This window comes from Coenobita brevimanus, chromosome 57 (genome assembly GCF_032717465.1).
Source record: "Coenobita brevimanus isolate Jiangsu-jjx chromosome 57, ASM3271746v2, whole genome shotgun sequence".
NCBI lineage: Eukaryota > Metazoa > Arthropoda > Malacostraca > Decapoda > Coenobitidae > Coenobita > Coenobita brevimanus.
The window spans coordinates 30,910,469-30,929,170 of NC_137010.1; the positions used below are offsets into that span (position 1 = coordinate 30,910,469).

The 18,702-nt window shown below is 42.6% G+C and overlaps 1 long non-coding RNA gene across 4 annotated transcripts in view; it reads right to left on the minus strand.

Annotated features, from left to right (window-relative positions):
* Positions 1-7,865: 7,865 nt before the first annotated feature.
* Positions 7,866-18,702, minus strand: part of LOC145402327 (uncharacterized) — a 28,107-nt gene continuing 17,270 nt past the window's right edge. For 3 of the 4 annotated variants that reach the window (XR_013897715.1, XR_013897716.1, XR_013897717.1), the window contains 6 exons: positions 14,228-14,254; positions 14,036-14,072; positions 12,842-12,880; positions 9,603-9,649; positions 9,048-9,116; positions 7,866-8,395 (listed from right to left, as the gene is read on the minus strand). This is a non-coding gene — a long non-coding RNA (uncharacterized LOC145402327). The remainder of the gene's footprint in view (positions 8,396-9,047; positions 9,117-9,602; positions 9,650-12,841; positions 12,881-14,035; positions 14,073-14,227; positions 14,255-18,702) is intronic. The other variant, XR_013897718.1, reaches the window with a different exon arrangement.

Sequence of the window (18,702 nt, forward strand, 5' to 3'; positions counted from 1 at the left end):
GACGTTGAGATGCAGTACAAAACTTTTGAACAACGGAGAGGGACTCTTTTTGCACTGGTATTAAAAAACAGACCGTAAGAGTGTGAACTTCAATTAGGCAGGTGGGAGGAGTCGTCCGCGACCCGCTCGACCCCCCACCCCCCCCGGCTACGATCCTGTGTCTTAATAATGTCATATTTTGATGTAGACTTTGTGGAGTTTATCTGGCGGCCGCGACAATAGAGCTTATCTGACGAGGAAATCACCCAACAAACATCACCCCAGAGTACGGTACGCAACCGGCGATGTGCATATCCAGGTCCCTATAGGCTATCATTTGTAGGCTAGGTGCGGACAGGCTGTGGTACAGACCCTGCCCAGAGCTGTCGTGTTCGGCCTGGGGAATCGAATCACCATCCATCATCTCGGTCATAATCCCTTCACTGTGACCATCACAATACTGTAAGACTCATGATGATGATGATAATTATATAAGTAATATTATTGGCGTTATTGTGTATTTTTTGTCATCTAGCTCTTATCGGGTTTATCTATCTATCTATCTATCTATATATCTATATATCTATATATCTATCTATCTATATATATATATATATATATATATATATATATATATATATATATATATATATATATACAGCATATTACTCTAAATGAAAGTAACCCCAGTCAACACTGCAGCATTATGCAATAAAAACTGTGCAGCAATAATAACTAGAATATTGATTTGTCTAATTTGAAACACCCGGTTTATCGAAAGGTATATCCAAGGTCCTCCGAATTCAGACGACGGTTTAAACCTTGAGTTTGAGTCTGCTTCAAAGTTGCGGTCAGGTTCAAAACCGAGACTTGAATTTGTGCTATAGTCAATAGGGGCCGAACAGAGAGGTTTAGGAAGTGGCAAGGGGCAGCCAAAGTAACCATGTGTGAGGGCCTTGCTGAAAGTCCGTGTCCACAACAGGACTCGAAAATGCATCCACTTGGCCTTATTAACCACTGATGCCGCCGCCCTATCCATGGGCTTACGTTGTCAACCATAATATGCATGAGTCCACGTTGAAGTGTAAAAGAAAACGTATGACATAAAAGAAAACGGCTACTTCAGGGCTGGCTAGGTATTGTATAAGATACATATATTCTTCAGTTGAAATAAAGTTAAGAGGATATAGTAAGCTAACTATGATTCATAAGGTATTAGGAAAAGGATAGTTGCCAGCCAGGGTTAAAGTGGAATTGGGAGAATTTGAGGCAATGAAATACCTTACTGCCTCTGCCCCTGGCCTCTCTTCCATATAGTAGGTTGAGGTCAGAGGGGTGGAGATACCTACGTCTCTCTCACTGCGAACTAGAAGAGAGAGACGAGAGAATAAACGGGAAAAAGAGAGAGTTAGATAAAATAGGAAGAAGGAAAACTGCAAGAAATTTCAGGTGGGTAGGAAGAAAGTGCATGGCATAATCAGAGTGCGGAATGCTAAAGAAAACGAGATTTCAAAACTTTTAGGAGGATCTCGAACCTAAAGCAAAAATAGTATCGGCAGGCTAAATGTATTTGTATTGAACTAGGGAAACTATACGAGAGGTGGAAAGGAAAGAAGAAAGTGAGGGAAAAGTGGAACGAGAGAGGGAAAGTGGAACGAACGTACGACCTCCTCCATCTCTACTTTCCTCCTTGAACTCATTCTGGAGGAGGAGGTCAGGGTGGAGGCAAATGTAGAGCGGAGAGACGGAAGAAAGGAGGGGGAGGTCAGGCCAGGGAAAGAGAGAGCCCTGCTAACCCTCTTTTATGGCGACAGAGGTCTTACCGGTTGTATTAATAGGTAACTGACAGTACTAGGACTGACCTCTCGTCTTGTAAGGGTTAAAAACAGTCTTCACTGTTGCTATGATAACAACAGAAGTATTACCTGTTGTATTCAATTCATGCAACAGTCAGACTATTAGAATCAGCTGTGCGAGCAACCCTTCATATAAAGAATTTTCAAGCACAAAAAATACTTTGAATTAGGCCATTATATAGGCTATACGTCTGTATTAAGGTTAAAAATTGTGTCGTTAGTGATTAATGCTAGTGGCGTGTTATCTAAATTTTGTCTGTAACTCTCTCTCTCTCTCATATATATATATATATATATATATATATATATATATATATATATATATATATATATACACACACACACACACACACACACACAACGCACAGTCAACTACATAAACTGACCGATTAGTATTTGCAGGTTAATAATCTTTTACCTTCGGAGTGATGAGGCGAGATTCCAACCCATCCAACAGCCTATATATTAATGGTTAGTTTATCAGGCTCTTATTAGATTTTCATATAGTTTCCAGGTAGTATAAAGGAGCAATTAGCCGCAACTGTACATTTAGTTGAGGACGACAGCCGGGATGGTTTCGAACGCCATAAGTTTTTATGGGACAACTTGTGATCATGTAAGCGCTCAAAAATTCTTCCGAACAACCAGTAATTTATCTTAAGAAATTTTGATTGTGCAAGCGCTCAAATTATGTATATCATGATTCTTACCTTCGGCTGACTTTCTCTAAACTTTTACTTGACAGGAGGTGAAAGGACGCGAGAGACTGTGAAAGTAGAGTGAAGGGAGAGAAAGTGAGAGAGGGAGGATGTGGAAAGTAGCGTGATGGGGAGAGAGTTGGAGGGAAAGTGACAGAGATGGGTCAGTGGAGAGAAGGGGATGATGGAAACGTGGCGGGAAAGGAGAGATTGGACGTGAGGTGAGAGGAAAGCTCGAGAGTGGTAGAGGAAAGCCTAAGAGTAGCAAAGAGGAAAGCTGGCGGGAAAAGTCAGGAAACCGAGGGGGGGGGGGAGAGGGAGGTAGTGTCGTCATTATTATAAGATGAGGTAGGTGGAATAATGAAACAGGGAAGTCAGTAAAAATAAATAAAGAGGAAGAATGGAAGTACGGCTATGTTATTTAAACTGAGTAGGCGATGGGAACGAGGAGCCCCCAAGTTTTGATGATAATTTCTGAAGCATGTGATAGAGACATATAGAACGTGTGTGCCGTCTACATACCGTTTCTGACTCCACTCTGTAATGTAGGACGCAGGCTAATCAAGCACAACATAAGCTTTCCATAAAAATAAAAATGCGTCAGAAACTAGAGACTACCCATGCATCCCCTTAACAATTAGGTTATATGCGGCTTCGAATCCCTTTAACCCCATTTTCAGTATAATGTGGTGGGTAGGATACAGAAGCAGAGAGTAAAAAGGTAAAAACATCAGGTAGAACTACTGTATCAGCAGTGCTCAACGAGAATGGGTCATGCCTTCTTATTAACCTCCAATCTCTTCTGCCTATCTATCCATCCATCCATCCATCCATCAGTATCCAACCCTTTAATACCCTATCAGGAATTAACTCATAATTCATACCATCGAAATTCTCGTCTCCATTACATTATGCAAAATGAACAACCCCTTAAGCCTGAAAACGTCATTCTTTTCCCTTGCTGGAACCACAAACTTTTATCCACTTTAGGAAAATACACCCTACTATATGTCTTTCACCTTAACTTGGCTCAGATTTTGGTCCTTTTGCAGTTTATAACACGAATCTCAGTTGCGTAAGACAGTGCTACGACTCAGGCCGTTCTTCCTGACTAGCATTATATTCTAGTGTTAATGTGTTGTCACAACTCAGCATTCAAGATGGAGAAAGAGAAGTCTTAGGTTTAGTTGGGGTACAAATGGTACAATGATGGTGTTAACGAAATATATTATTAAAATTTTAGTTCGAAACTCTTTATCATCATCATCCGGACCTCCTTTCCCACCCTAGAGCAGGGTGAGGAGTAGCACGTCCAGATAGCCTAAGTTTGCCCACTTTAATGGGCCACACTTCCATTCACTCACCATTGAATCCCCCGGAATCTTGGCTGTGACTGATACGCCACTTTCTGTAGTTTCACCTATGTGAAGCTACCGATAGAGGCAATCCGGACCCTGCCACATTAAAAGGGGGCGCCAAATCCATGACCATGCACTTCTCTTAACATTCATCCAGCCAGTTCGATCTCTTGTCATTCTTCTAGCCTCACCGACTTCCATACCTCTCTTCCTCACACGCTTATCCATCATATCTTTCCACCTTCTCCTTGGCCTACCTCGCTTCCTTCCTCCTTCAGATTCGCCCATTTATACCTTTTTCACCACTCTATTGTTATCTATTCTCTCCACATGACCATACCATCTCAGTACACTCTCTTCGATTCTGGTGTCCACCGACTTCCTCACTCCACATCTTTCACAGATCACATTATTTCGTATTGTATCCACTCTCTGTACTCCACAAACATTCCTCAACAGTTCCATCTCCAATGCTCTTAGTCTTGACTTTTCGTTTTCATGCCACAACGTAGTCTCACATCCATATGTTAAAGTTGACGCTAACACTCCCTCATGTAAGCCTCACGCAGCTGCAACACTCAAGCCTTTGTTTCTTATCAAGGCCTTCATAGCAACAGCTACTTTCCTTCCTTGTCACTCTACTTTCCTCTTCTTTCGCACATTTTCCTCTCTTATCTATCACTGTACCCAGGTATTTGAACTCTCTCACCAGTTCCAGTCTCTCTCCATTCATTGTAATATCTCACCAGGAGTCACGTTCTCTCAGTAATCATCACTTTACTCTTTCCTACATTAGCTCTCAAGGTACGATGCTCACATACGTTTATATAACTCTGCACTAGTCTACCAAGCTCTTGTCCGGTATTTGCAAGTAGCACTGCATCATCAGCATACAGCAAATTTGAGATATTCCATCCATCACCATTCATTACCAATACCATCCTCTCTCCTAATATTACTCGTGTTTTTACTTTTCTCATCACCCCCACCCATATATATATATATATATATATATATATATATATATATATTGAACAACCATGAGGACATCACAACCTTGTCGCACGCCCACATTGATCGTGAACCAATCACTTAGATACCCATTTACCCGTACATATGCCTCACTACCTCCATAAAAACTATTGACGGCACCTAGCAGCAAACCATCCACACCGTACGTGCGCAAAACCTTCCACAATCCTTCTCTGTTGACTGTCGTATTATTTTTCCAGATCAATAAAAACCATAAACATCTTCCAGTTCTTCTCCACTGCCATACTGCAAATATTTGATCGACACATCCTCTTTGACTCCTAAGCCACCCTGTTTTTCACTCACTAGGCCTTCTTATCTCTCCTACATTATAATAAGTCTTCCATATACCTTCCCTACTACTTAATAGACTTATGTCATGGTAATTCTTGCACTCACTTCGCTCTTTTATTTTTGCACAGGGGTACAATCACTGCCTTTTTCCACTCTGCTGGCACACTCACTCATCCATGCCTTCTTACATATCTCCAAGCACTTCACTCCACTACATTTAATCATCTCTTCGTACGCCTCATCAACCCCAGTTGCTTTCCCGTTTTTCAGCCGCTTCACAGCATTCTCACCTCTGAGAGTGTCACGTATCCTGGCACTGCATTCCTCAGTACATCCCCCAAACCAATTGTGTTAACAGCTGCATTACTTTCTCCATTCACATTCGTCATACTTTTAAATACACTTTCCATCTGGTCCTTACTTCATCCCCATGAGTTAATAATCTGCTACTTACATCCTTCACCTTTCACATTTCTTCCCACTGTCACTTCTATATTTCCGCACCTTGTTCCAGAATACCTTTCTGTTTTTTAGAATAATTCGCATTAATATTTCCTTCTAGATCATAAATTACTTCTTTTTTCGTCTTAATTAGTCTCTTTACATGCTTCTTGATCTCAGTATATTCATTTCTGGTTTCAAATAAACCCCTGTCCTGTATCCCTGTAACACTTCTTCCTCCTTTCCTCCACTGCTCTAAGAAACATCTTCATCCCACCATGCCGTACTTTCTGCATTGTTGTTACTCTTGCCACACCACTTCAGCATTCCTAACTAAGCAATCGCGATATATATTCCATAAGCTGTTCAGAATTATTGTGGCATAAGTCTGAGTGTGGGAGGGAAGGTATATGGAAAAATTATTATAAAGTAAGAGAGATCAGAAGGCCTACCGAGTGACAAACAGGGTGGCAGAGGATGTGTGGATCAAATACTTGCAATAAGACGGATTTGGAAAAAGAATACAACAGAGTAGACAAAAATGGATTGAGGAAAGTCTTATGCATGTATAGTGTAGATGGGAAGCTGTTAGGTGCCGTCAAGTTTTTATGATGGTAGTGAGGCATGTGCAAGGGTAAACGGGCATCTACGTGATCAATTCACGTTCAATGTGGGCATGCGACACGGTTGTGTTATGTCCCCATGGTTGTTTATATATATATATATATATATATATATATATATATTTATATATATATATTTATATATTCATCATTCATTGCCAGACGCCATGTATCCCAGACGGGGTGGCCAATGGCTTAAGAGTTAATTGTTTTACAGGGAGGGGCACTAATCCTCCACCAACCCCACTTGACACGTAGGGATGCCCAACAGCATCTGGTGTTCCCAGGCGGTCACCCATCCAAGTACTAACCAGACCCAACGTATATCTATATCTATATCTATATATATATATATATATATATATATATATATATATATATATATATATATATATACTGTATATATGGATGGGATGATCAAGTAAAAACAAGAGTAATGGAGAGAGGGATGGCGGTGATGAATGGTGATGGATGGAATATCTCAAATTTGTTGTATGCTAATGATGCAGTGCTACTTGCAAATACCGGACAAGAGCTTTGTAGACTAGTGCAGAGTTCTGTATATGTATGTGTGTTGTGCCTTAAGAATAAATGTAGAAGAGTAAAGTGATGGTTAAGAAAGTGACTCCCAGTGTGATTACAGTGAATGGAAAGAGACTGAAATTGGTGAGTTCAAATACCTGGGTATAGGGGAAAATGTACTAAAGAAGTGGAAAGTAAGAGTGACACAAGGAAGGAATGTAGCTGGTGCTATGAAGGCCTTGATAAAAAAAACAGTATTGCAACTGCACGAGGCTTTCATGGAGTGTCAGTGCCAACTTTAACATACGGAATTACGGATGTGAGACTGTTGTGGCATGAAAATGAAAAGTCAAGAGTAAGAATAATGGAGATGGGATTGCTGAGGGACGTATGTGGAGTACAGAGTGGACAGGATATGGAATAATGATACATGAAAGATGCAGAGTGAGGAAGTGTGGACACCAGAATCAAAGAGTGCACCGAGATGGTATGGTCATGTGGAGAGAATGGATGACAGTAGTGGCGAGAAAAAGTTATATCTGGGCAAATCTGAAGGAGGGAGGAGGTGAAGTAGGCCAAGAAGGTCGAGGTATATGGTGGATGAGTTTGTGCGGAAGAGGTATGGAAGTTGGTGAGGCCAAGGGACTGACAAGAGGCCGTGCTGGCTGGATTTGTGTGCCAAGTGCATAACCTAGGATTTGGCACCCGTTTTTAATGCGAGTGTTCAGATTGACTACCAGATAGGTATTTGTGAAGCTACGGAAAGTGGTGAAAGTTTTTGTTGGCCTGTGTGATGGAGCCAGGATTCTGTGGGCTAGGATGATGAGCAAATGGAAGTGTGTCCCATTCAACTGGGCAAAGTTAGGCTGCCTGGACATTGCTACTCCTCACCCTGCCCTAGGGTGGGAAAGGAGGTCCGGGTGATGATGAATCTAGCCGACTGTACCTTAGGTCACCATGGTGATGAATACTAATACAGATCCTCAAGAATTTGGATCAGCAAAAGAATGTTTTCAACTGAAAAATTTTATTTAGAAGCATACAGAATATGTAAACCACAAAACCAATGCTAATACTTCAGTGCTCTTGAACAAAAAATCTTAAATGTGGTACCGGAAGACAACTAACCTGTCATAACTGGGTTGCATTACTTTTGCCAAAGAAATACATATTCTACCCCACCAGTAAATGGGAGATTTTAAAAATGGTAGAAGCTCGATTTCTTTTAAATAAACCCTTAAATCTGAGAACCTTAGTTTTCTCTCAGCCATCTATATTATTGAACTACAACTCACCTAGTGGAAAAATTTAACTGTCATCCCCTTCCCAGCACCTTTCACCAAAGAATTAGCAAGAAAAAATTTAAATCTTTCTGGCTGAAACTAAGACATTGCTTTATGAAAGTGTTGCAGCACACGGTATTACCCAAGGCACTGGGTACTGTATTTGACCTCTACCCATGACCATCGGCTGGTATCATGAAGGGTATCCAATCAAAACAATACACCAAGTATAGCAAGCTCCTCTAAGTACACGGTGTAGAACTGCAATTTCATTATGTACCAAATATTTCTGGATCAGCAACCACATACCTGCAGGAGTAAATTCTAATTAATAAAGAGTTCAATGCAGGTGAACTAAAGCTCACAGAAATACAAATCGATTATATCACCGAACTGAAGTGTCTTCATTCTCCAGTCATGATTACTGTACTGTCAAGCAGAACCATGTTAAACCATTTAACTTTCTACTTTTTTAAACATTTGATAACTTTCTTCTAACTCAGTTCTAGCTATTACTGATTTTATTAAGCCTAAAAGAGTTCCCAACTAGAAATTTATGAAACTTTCAAATTTGCATCCCAGAACAAAACGTGAATTTGTCAGGGGTGACAATAAGTCACTCAAGTACTGCATGCCTTCATTTGTCACCCTTAGTTTTCAATGCATTTAGTAAATTAAGGAAAAACTGCCACCTACTATGCAGGATTTGGCAGTATACCCCAACTGGACCATTCACACTTGTAAATCCAACAAGCTTTTGTCGATGAGCAATTAAAGCAAAACATTTACTAACTTTCTCAGTTGAAGCTTTTTATCATTAATCAAATAATGTAGATACTGGCAATTAAAGCAAGACAATCACTTCACTGTCTCTGCTGAAGTTTTTTATCAGCGATCAAATAATGTAGGTACTGGTATCATCTTAATTTCATATTTAGGGGAAACAAGTCTCTGTACTCACCTACACAAAATTGTTCTGCCCAATGCCCCCAAAACTCTGGAGTTCTGTTCTCCACATCTGCCATCACTACTGTAAAAAACAAAGATATTGGAGGTTCTGTTCCAGAAAACACTGGCACAAAGTGAAAGCAGTAAAAAAATCAGCAAATCACTATCAACAATGTTTAAGTGTCGGAATTCTGCAGACCGTCGTGATTTTTGTCATCCAGAAATATCAAGGTGTCTATGATTATGGGTAAACCTTTCACTTATTCTTTGCACTCACTGAGTGCAAGAACACCTCTTCCAATTACTTCTAACATCCAAGCTATCATGGTGATGACTGTGGTATCACTAAAGCTATATCTTGACCAATCCAATTTCAAAGGTCTCTTCAAAGCCCAACAAAATCCTTAAGTGAAACAAGAACATAAACAGAACCAAGTCATCATTATGGGGTCAGTTTGTGGGGTGGCATGAACAAAAATGGAAAATCATGAGTATGCAAATTATACTGTTCTGGAGTTTGCAAGAGTTCATACAAGCAACAAGACTGAATGGGACTGATCATACTCACATTTCACTGTTCCCAATTCCATCTTCTCCTTACTTGACATTGCTGACCTGGAAGAAAACTCAGTAATAAGGACTGTCCCAAACCACAAATCCCTTTAAAAATCAGCAAACAATCAGCACATCACTTTCAACAAATCACAGTGTCGGAATTCTGCAGACCGTCGTGATAATTGTCATCATGAAATATCGTGTTTTTGTTTTAATAATTGACAAATTTCATATCCACTTCTTCCCCCATTTCCTCTAACTATCTTTGAACTAAGAAAAACAGTGGGTATGCTTCAGAGTTCAATATAATTAACTAACACCTAGGGAATTTCCAGTTTACGCTAATTACATTCAAAGCCAACTTACTTTGTTTCTGAAAAGGTTTTTATTAACCCATGTACTGTGCAACTACCTTTCTTATCCCATCCCGTGGTGGGGGGGAAAAAAAAAAAAAAAAAAAAAAAAAAAAAAAAAAAATCCAGGCCATCATCAGATGAAAAAAGAAAAATCTGTCTTTGCATAGTGTCATGTAAGTTTGCACAGAAGTGGTGTAGTGAAATGGGGAACATATATATATATATAGTAAACTTCCGGGGCATCATCCAGTGGGGAAAAAAAAAAAAAAAAATTCGCAAACTTATGCGTGGCGTAGCGCCTCTAGTAAGTTTGCGTAGGGATGGAGCAGTGGGCAGTGATGCATAGCCACTGGAAGGTTAGCATACCCTGAGCTGTGGCTCGCAACACAGCGCTTCCCAGCCTGAGTTGTGGCTCGCAACGCATTCAGCCTGAGCCGTGGCTTGCAATCCACGGGTTAAAGACTGGCATGTCGGCCTGTGTCCATTTCACTAGCTACTATTATGCCGACACCCACACATTTCTACACTTCCTCCTTCTGTCTATGGGTTACTCTACACTGGGTGACATGCCAAATGGTTTCCTGTAAACCAGGAAATCATTTACTAAGCTGGGTGGTAATCATATGACCAAATTATGGCGCCTGATGGTTTAGTGGGTAATTAAGGCTCTCCAATTGGATTGAGCCGGTCCAGGTTGATATCCAAAGGGTGGTTGGGGTTTATTGCTCACGCAGGGACGAGTGAGGGTGGTCACTCATGTCGGAACCAACTTGCCTAGCTCCAGGCTCCTTATGAGGGGACACAGGATTAGATAAATGAATTATATATACGGTATATATTAGTGGTAGGTGGGGGCGCTCACCATCCACTCACTCAATGTAGTGCTGCTTTCGGGTTTCTGCCCTGTCCTATCCTCCATCCTTCTTTCCTTCCATCTTGATCCGTCATTCTTTCCTCGTCTTTCTGCCTGCGAGTGACTTTACACTCCCTCTTCTGTCATTCATTCTTTCCTCTTCCTTCTGCCCGTGGGTGACTCTACACTGAGTGACAGGCCAAATGGTTTCCTGTACACCAGGAAACCATTTACTACGGTGGGTGGTAACCATATAACCAAATTCTGCCGCCTGGTGGTTTAGTGGGTAATTATTGTGCTCCAATCGGATTGAGCCGGTGAAGGTTTATATCCAAGGGGTGATTGGGGTTTATTGCTCACGTAATGCGACTCAGGGATGTGAGGTTGGCCACTCATCTTAAATGTCAGGACCAACTGCCTAGCCCCAGGCTTCTACGCTCCTCATGGGGCGACGTAGGATTGGATGATGAATGAATGATGAATATATATACCGGTGTGTGTATATATATATATATATATATATGTATATTACTCTCATCTTAAATGTCGAGCTCAATTGCCTAGCCCCGGGCTCCTATGGGGCAACGTAGGATTGGATGATGGATGGATGGGTATCCAGCATCCAATTCTACATTGCCCCATGAGGAGTGCAGGAGCCCTGGGCTAAGCAAGTTGGTCCTGGCATTTAAGATGAGTGACCAGCCTCGCTCATCCCTGAGTGGCACTAAGTGAGCAATACTACTGGACGCGGTGGCTCAGTCGGTAGAGTGGTGGCCTGTGGTCCTACCGGACCCAGGTTCAAATCTCCGCTGGGACAGGGAACAGTTTAAGGATTTGTATTTCATGTAAAGCAGACTTTACCAATCTACAATACCTCCGCTAATACCAATACACCAGTCCCGTATGAGACAACCCTAGCATGTATTCAATATGGACAGTGGGTGTTAGCGCTGAAGTGGTGACATATAGAGGTGTATGATGTGTAGGAGGACTACTGCGCCTTGGGAGCAGGTTGTGAAGCCTATGCCCAAAGCTGACCACATAATTTGGTTATATGGTTACCACCAAGCATAGTAAATGGTTTCCTGGTGTACAGGAAACCATTTGGCTTGTCACTCAATGTAGAGTCACCCATAGGCAGAAGGAAGAGGAAAGAATGATGGAAAGACACAGAAGACTAAGTGTAGTCACCCACATGCAGGACGAGGAAATAATGATGTAAAGAACGAAAGAAGAGGAAGGAAAGAATGAAAATCCATCCATCATCCAATCTTATGTTGCCCCATGGAGAGCGTAGGAGCCCAGGGCTAGGCAGTTAGTCCTGACATTTAATATGAGAGTAACCAGCCTCACTCATCCCTAAGCGGCATTACATGAGCAATCAACCTCAACCACCCTTTGGATATAAACCTTCAACGGCTCAATCCGACTGGAGCGCAATCATTACCCACTAAACCACCAGGTGCCAAGATTTGGTTATATGGTTACCACTCAGCATAGTAAATGGTTTCCTGGTGTACAGGAAACCATTTGGCTTGTCACTCAGTGTAGAGTCACCCACATGCAGGAGAGGAAAGAATGAAGGAAAGAAAGACAGAAAAGAGTGTGTAAAGTCACCCTTAGGCAAAAGGAGAAGGAAAGAATGAAGGAAAGAAAGACAGAAGAGGATGGAAGGAAAGAAGGATGGAGGAGAGGAAAGGGCAGCCACCCGACAGCAGCAATACATCAAGCGAGTGGATGGTGAGCGCCCCCACCTACCACAAAGGTGGAATATATATACAGTATATGTTTGGCCATGTGGAGAGGATGGAGGGTGAGACACTGACGAGGAGAGTGTAAGCGAGTGAGGGGGGGGGGGGGGGGCTGAGGATGAGATGGAGTGGAGAGGTATATGAGAGGGGGGTGTGAGTTGGAAGCAGGGCAGTGAAATGGTGGGGGACAGGGCAACGTGGAGGCAATTTGTTTGTGGCCACCCCGTACGGGATTAAGGCATCTAGGAATACATAGAGAGATAGATAGATAGATGAAATTAAAAATACTTGCCTCATTTCAGCTCTCCAAACCATTCACCAGGACTGGAATCTGAAAATCCAAATAATCTTTGTAGGTAACTGAAGATTGAGAAATTAAAAAAAAAAATAACCCATCACTTGACTCAGTTCAAAGGTTTGTATCATTTAATCAAATAATGTAGGTATGGCCATCATGGTGGTTTCCTATAAAAATCAAAGTTTTAAGTATCTGTTTACAAACTGAAGACTCGTCCATTGAAGTTATCAGGCAGCACTAATGAGCTGACAAACAAAATTGCTGAACGGTCCTATGGGTTTTATGGATTTCTCAAAGAACATACCTCCATTCAAAGCCAACTATTTCCAGAAAAGTTTCAAAGGACTGGCCATGACTTCCCATGTCCCATAGCACTAACTACATTAACAGCTTCTTTATCTCGCTTAATTAACCTTTTCACTTCGGGCGTTTTTTGGGGGGGCTGGTGTCCCACACACATTTTTTTTTTTTTAAATATATAGATAATAGTTTTGATAAAATATCCCACACCAAAAAGTAACCATAATTTCCGATTTAAAAAAAAAAAAAAAAAAAAAAAAAAAAAAAAAAAAATAATAATAATAATAATGGTGAGCTGTCAAAACCTGTGGTGCTGGAGCTCCACTGCCAGGTGTATGTTTCATTCATTCATTGCCAGATGCCATGTATCCCAAATGGGGTGGCCAAAGGCTTAGAGTTAATTGTTTTAAAGGGAGGGGCACTAATCCTCCACCAACCCCACTTGACACGTAGGGATGACCAGATGTAGGTCATTTTGTATAAAAATGAACTCTGCTTTTTTTCCCCTCTCTCTTCTTTTATTGAAATACCTTCATTTTCACTCACTATCGTCTGACAACATAATCTGAGTCATTCGACATCGCTTTCATCAGATCTAGGCAAGCTGCCACAGCAGCAAAACATCTTATGCTGCATGCCTCGACATACTTCTTGTATGTGATGAAAATAGGACAGTAAAATGGTCCTCCCATGATGGCAACTCCTCAGTCTTGCCACCTGATACTGTATCACTATTGGGCGATCAGTACTGACACACAAATACAAGTCCAGAAAACCTATATTTACCTGCCATCCAATGGCACATTGAATAAACAATTTATGAGCTTTATGGATCTGACCAAGAGTATACCACTTTTGTAAATTAAAACCTGCAGACATATAACTCACCTCCATCAAGCCAAATCTCGACTGGTTGGACAGGTATCTGAAAAATCCAAGCTTTAGCCAACGAGCAATTAAAATAAAATTTTTAATCACTTCAGTATCTCAGTTAAAGGTTTTTATCACTAGTCAAATAATGTAGGTATTGGCATCATGGTGACAGTTTCAAATTCAGGGAAAACCCGTCTCTGTACTCACCTCCCCAAATGTGCTCAATGCCCCAAACTGGAAGAGAATTTTAACCATCAGTCTTACAGATTTACATTAAAAAATCAAGTATATTAACTAATGAAAGCAAGTTGCTCAGACAAATGCCTCAAAAGCATCATAAGGTGCAGTAATCAAACCCAAGGAGGGATGAACTAGAACACAGAACGTGCCTTGGTCCACCTTAATTCCCCCTCGAGCTGATCGTGCATCAGCCTCGTCATCTGATCATCATTACAACTGTTTGACAACCAATACTTAAGATGGAGGACCTTAAATCCCTCCTCCAAGTAATGAACTGTAAAATCTCAAGGTGGTCCATATACTGCATACATTGCTGTGGAAACAGCTCCATTTGGTGCTGCTGTGGGAGTGGGTTATCTCATTTACAATGAAACAACCTGTACTTATACACACACAGGTACCACTGTCCCTAAAACAAGAAATGACAAGGGGAACACAACACAGTGACTGCTCAGTGTACACAGATGCTCCCACTTTATGTGAATTCCGTGTTATTGGACCGTATGTTTACATGTTACAGGTTTTCATTGTACCCAAACCAGCCCCAAGTTCACTTTTTGGGGCAATTTTCATCCCCCCCCCCCCCCAAGACATTTTATCTACCTAAAATGGGGGCACTCACCATCCACTCACTTGACGTAGTGCTGCTCTTGGGTGTCTGTCCTTTCCTCTCTTCCTTCTTTCCCTCCTCTTCTGTCATTCTTTCCTCATCCTTCTGCCTACGGGTGACTTTACATTCCCTCTTCTATCTTTCCTTCATTCTTTCCTCTTCCTTCTGCCTATGGGTGACTCCACAGTGAGTGACAAGCCAAATGGTTTCCTGTACACCAGGAAACCATTTACGACACTGGGTGGTAACCATATTACCAAATTATGGCGCCTGGTGGTTTGGTGGGTAATTACGGCACTCCAATCGGATTGAGCCGGTGAAGGTTTATATCCAAGGGATGGTTGGGGTTTATTGCTCATGTAATGCCATTCAGGGATGAGTGAGGCTGGTCACTCTCATCTTAAATGTCAGGACCAACTTGCCTAGCCCCGGGCTCCTACACTCCTCATGGGGCAACATAGGATTGGATGATGAATGTTGTTGATGAAAAACAAAGACTTCACTACAATCACCAGAGGATTCCTCACCTTGAACGGAAGAAGGTGTGGGCTTGAGAGAGAGAGAGAGAGAGAGAAAGGGGAGGGGGGGGGGGCCTCAGCTGGGGCAAGAATGCTCAGTGGACCGTGACGGCAGTGCAGACATGTGATAGCAATACATCACTGGCTGATGCAACCTGCACTACAGTATGACTATCACTGGCTGCATTTCTGTTCCCACAGCATTATGACCCTAGTCTGCCATGTTATGAATGTTGGAACCATAATCTGAGGCCTCTGGTGGCTTGACGTCTGCTGTTGCCAGCTTCCCCACTTGCATAATGCCTATCATTTTTGCGATGTGACTAAACTTGAACATTAAATTCACCTCCTGTGTTATGGGAGTTTCACGCTACAGGATCGTACAGTATGTGAGCGCTGACTGTACGTGGACCATTCTTTAATCAACCCACTGCTCATGAAATTTCCGTATGGTTTTTCTCTTGCAAGGTCAACCCCAATATGGCCAATTTTCACTCCATATGCTGCAAAAACTACTGTGTACACAGATTGCGAACAGAAAGCTCATGTGTTTAAGACACTGCAGGTTTTAGAAATGGCAACATTTCACAATGTGTTAGATGCATACATTTCATTTCTTTTCAGTTTGGACAAGTTGGGGTTATAGGTGGATTTTAGGGGTAAAGTGGCTGTCAAAGTAAAATTTGGTCTACACATTTACATTATTATAATGGGCAGAAGAGGTCTGCTTATGGCATTTGTGTACACTTAGGCCCCTATCACACATACACGACTCAAGGGCCGACCACGGCACGACTCAAGGTAGTGTCCTAGTTGGCTCCCACGCCTCCTGACTGGCCCGGGGTCTGGTCTGCTCATGACCGCCTCACGACTGCGTCAGACCTGCCTCACGACCGGTCGTGACATCCTCAAGAACACGACAAGGTCACGAGGCAACAGAGCTGCAAGTCTTCAAATTTGAAATTTAACGAATTTTTGTCAGCCACGACCGTGACACATTTGGGGAATGCACCCCGACCCCCCCCATGACTGACCCATGGGGCAGGGCATCACACCTGGACCACCAATAACACCCAGCGTGGGGCAGGGCATCACACCTGAACCACCAATGACACAGCGTGGGGTGGGGCATCACACCTGGACCACCAATGACACTCAACCCCACAATATCACATCAACCCCACATCACATAGTTAACAGGTATAAAGACAGAGGTAACTGATGTATGGTAATAGATTTCCAAATTTTATTAAACAAAAGTAGGCTTCCGGTGTTGCTGTTTGCTGATGATACAGTATTGTTGAGTGAAGATGAATGGGAGTTGCAAGGTTTGGTGAATGAATTTGGGACAGTGTGTAGGAGGAATGTGAGTGCATTCAAGTACTTGGGTAGTGTGATGAGTAAGGATGGAACTTTGGGGGATGAAGTACGTGAAAGGGTACAGCAGGGAAGGAAGGTTGTTGGTACACTGAAAGCAGTGATGAGAAATAGGGAGGTGAGTATGGAAGTTAAGAAGTCACTGCATGATGGTATTGTGATCCCTACCCTGACGTATGGAAGCGAGGCGTGGACCTTGCAAGAGGGGAACAAGTCAAGAGTAAGAGCAGTGGAAATGAGTTACCTGAGAGGAGCATGTGGAGTGACGTGGAGGGACAGGTTGACGAATGAAGAAGTGAAGGAACGTTGTGGGGTAGATGTGGATGTGGTTGAGAAGATTAGGAGCAATACACTGAGGTGGTTTGGACATGTGGAGAGAATGGAGAATGAAAGACTGACTAAGAGGGTGTATGTAGGTGAGGTGGAGGGAGGGAGAGGGAGGGGTAGACCGAGGATGAGGTGGAGGGATGGAGTTGAGAGGTATATGAGGGAGGGGGGGGGTGAGTTGGGGGGAGGGTAGTCAAATGGTGGGTGACAGAGTGACTTGGAGGCATTTTGTCTGCGGCCACCCTTTGCGAGATTAGGGCGTCGGGCTACAGATAGATAGATAGGTTTTATTTTCAGTTGGCTTCTTTAGTAGAGTTGTCAGTGATCAGGAGGGCTCTGGTAGTTGGGTGAGCAAGTGGATGGTGAGTGGTAGGTGGGTAGTAGGTGGGTAAGTGGTAGGCGAGTAAGATGGTGGCAGGCGGGTAAGTGGGTGGTGGGTGGAGGCAGGTGGGTGTGTGTGTGTGTTTTTTTTTGTCGGCGACAGCATCACGACATACAACAAACGCATCCGTTCCAGCTAAGACTGCTTCACAACCGATGTACAACACTCCCGACTGCGATGCAACAGTGACACGAATTGGCAAGTCGTGAGGCGGCCACGACTCTTTAATGCGCACATTAAAAAATTGTGAGGCACGACGAGTCATCCCAGTGGCTTACAAGCGCCCTAAAGAGTCTGGGCTTTATCGGCGAATCAAGGGACGATCAATGAAAAAATGCGTTACGACCTGAGTCGCACCACGGTCAGCCTTTGAGTCATGTGTGTGTGACAGGGGCTTTACAGCTACATACTTAAAGCTAATACAGTAAAACCTCGATATAACGAACTTCAATAGACCGGAATTCGCTTTTATTGGACCCGAGGAGCAACTGGACTAAATTCCTCTATATCGGAAAAAGTCCAATAAAACCAGAAACAGTCCAGACTGCCTGACCACTTCAGCCTTGTTCACCACAATAAGATAAATAAAAGACATGTTTACCGATGTACAGTACAGTACAGTACATTATTATTACATATATTATGTGGTGTGGATGTGGATGTGATAGGAAGTGTTATGAGGAACACACTGAGGTGGTTTGGCCATGTGGAGAGGATGGAGGGTGAAAGACTGACGAAGAGAGTGTATGTGAGTGAGGTGGAGGGGGGAAGAGGGAGGGGGAGGCCGAGGATGAGATTGAGGGATGGGGTGGAGAGGTATATGAGAGAGGGGGGTGTGAGTTGGGAGCAGGGCAGTGAAATGGCAGGGGACAGGGCAACTTGGAGGCGATTTGTTTGTAGCCACCCCAAACGGGATTGAGGCGTCTGGCAATAGATAGATTAATATAGTTAAGTTATAACACAGTTCAGTACCACAATGGTAGTCAAAACAGTTTAAAAACTGTTCAGCAATGCAGACTAATGTCCAATATCAGAAAAAGCCCAGATTACAAGGGGGAAATCCGGATGTTGCTTTTATCGGAATTTCGCATTTTTCATATGGTTTGGGCCCCAATTAATCCGTTATAGTGAGGTCTTACTATATAGGGCCTTTCCTAAGGGCCCTATATAAAAAATGGTATGCTAAGGTTTAAGTAGGGAAAGACTTCCCTCAATTTGTAGGGGCTGT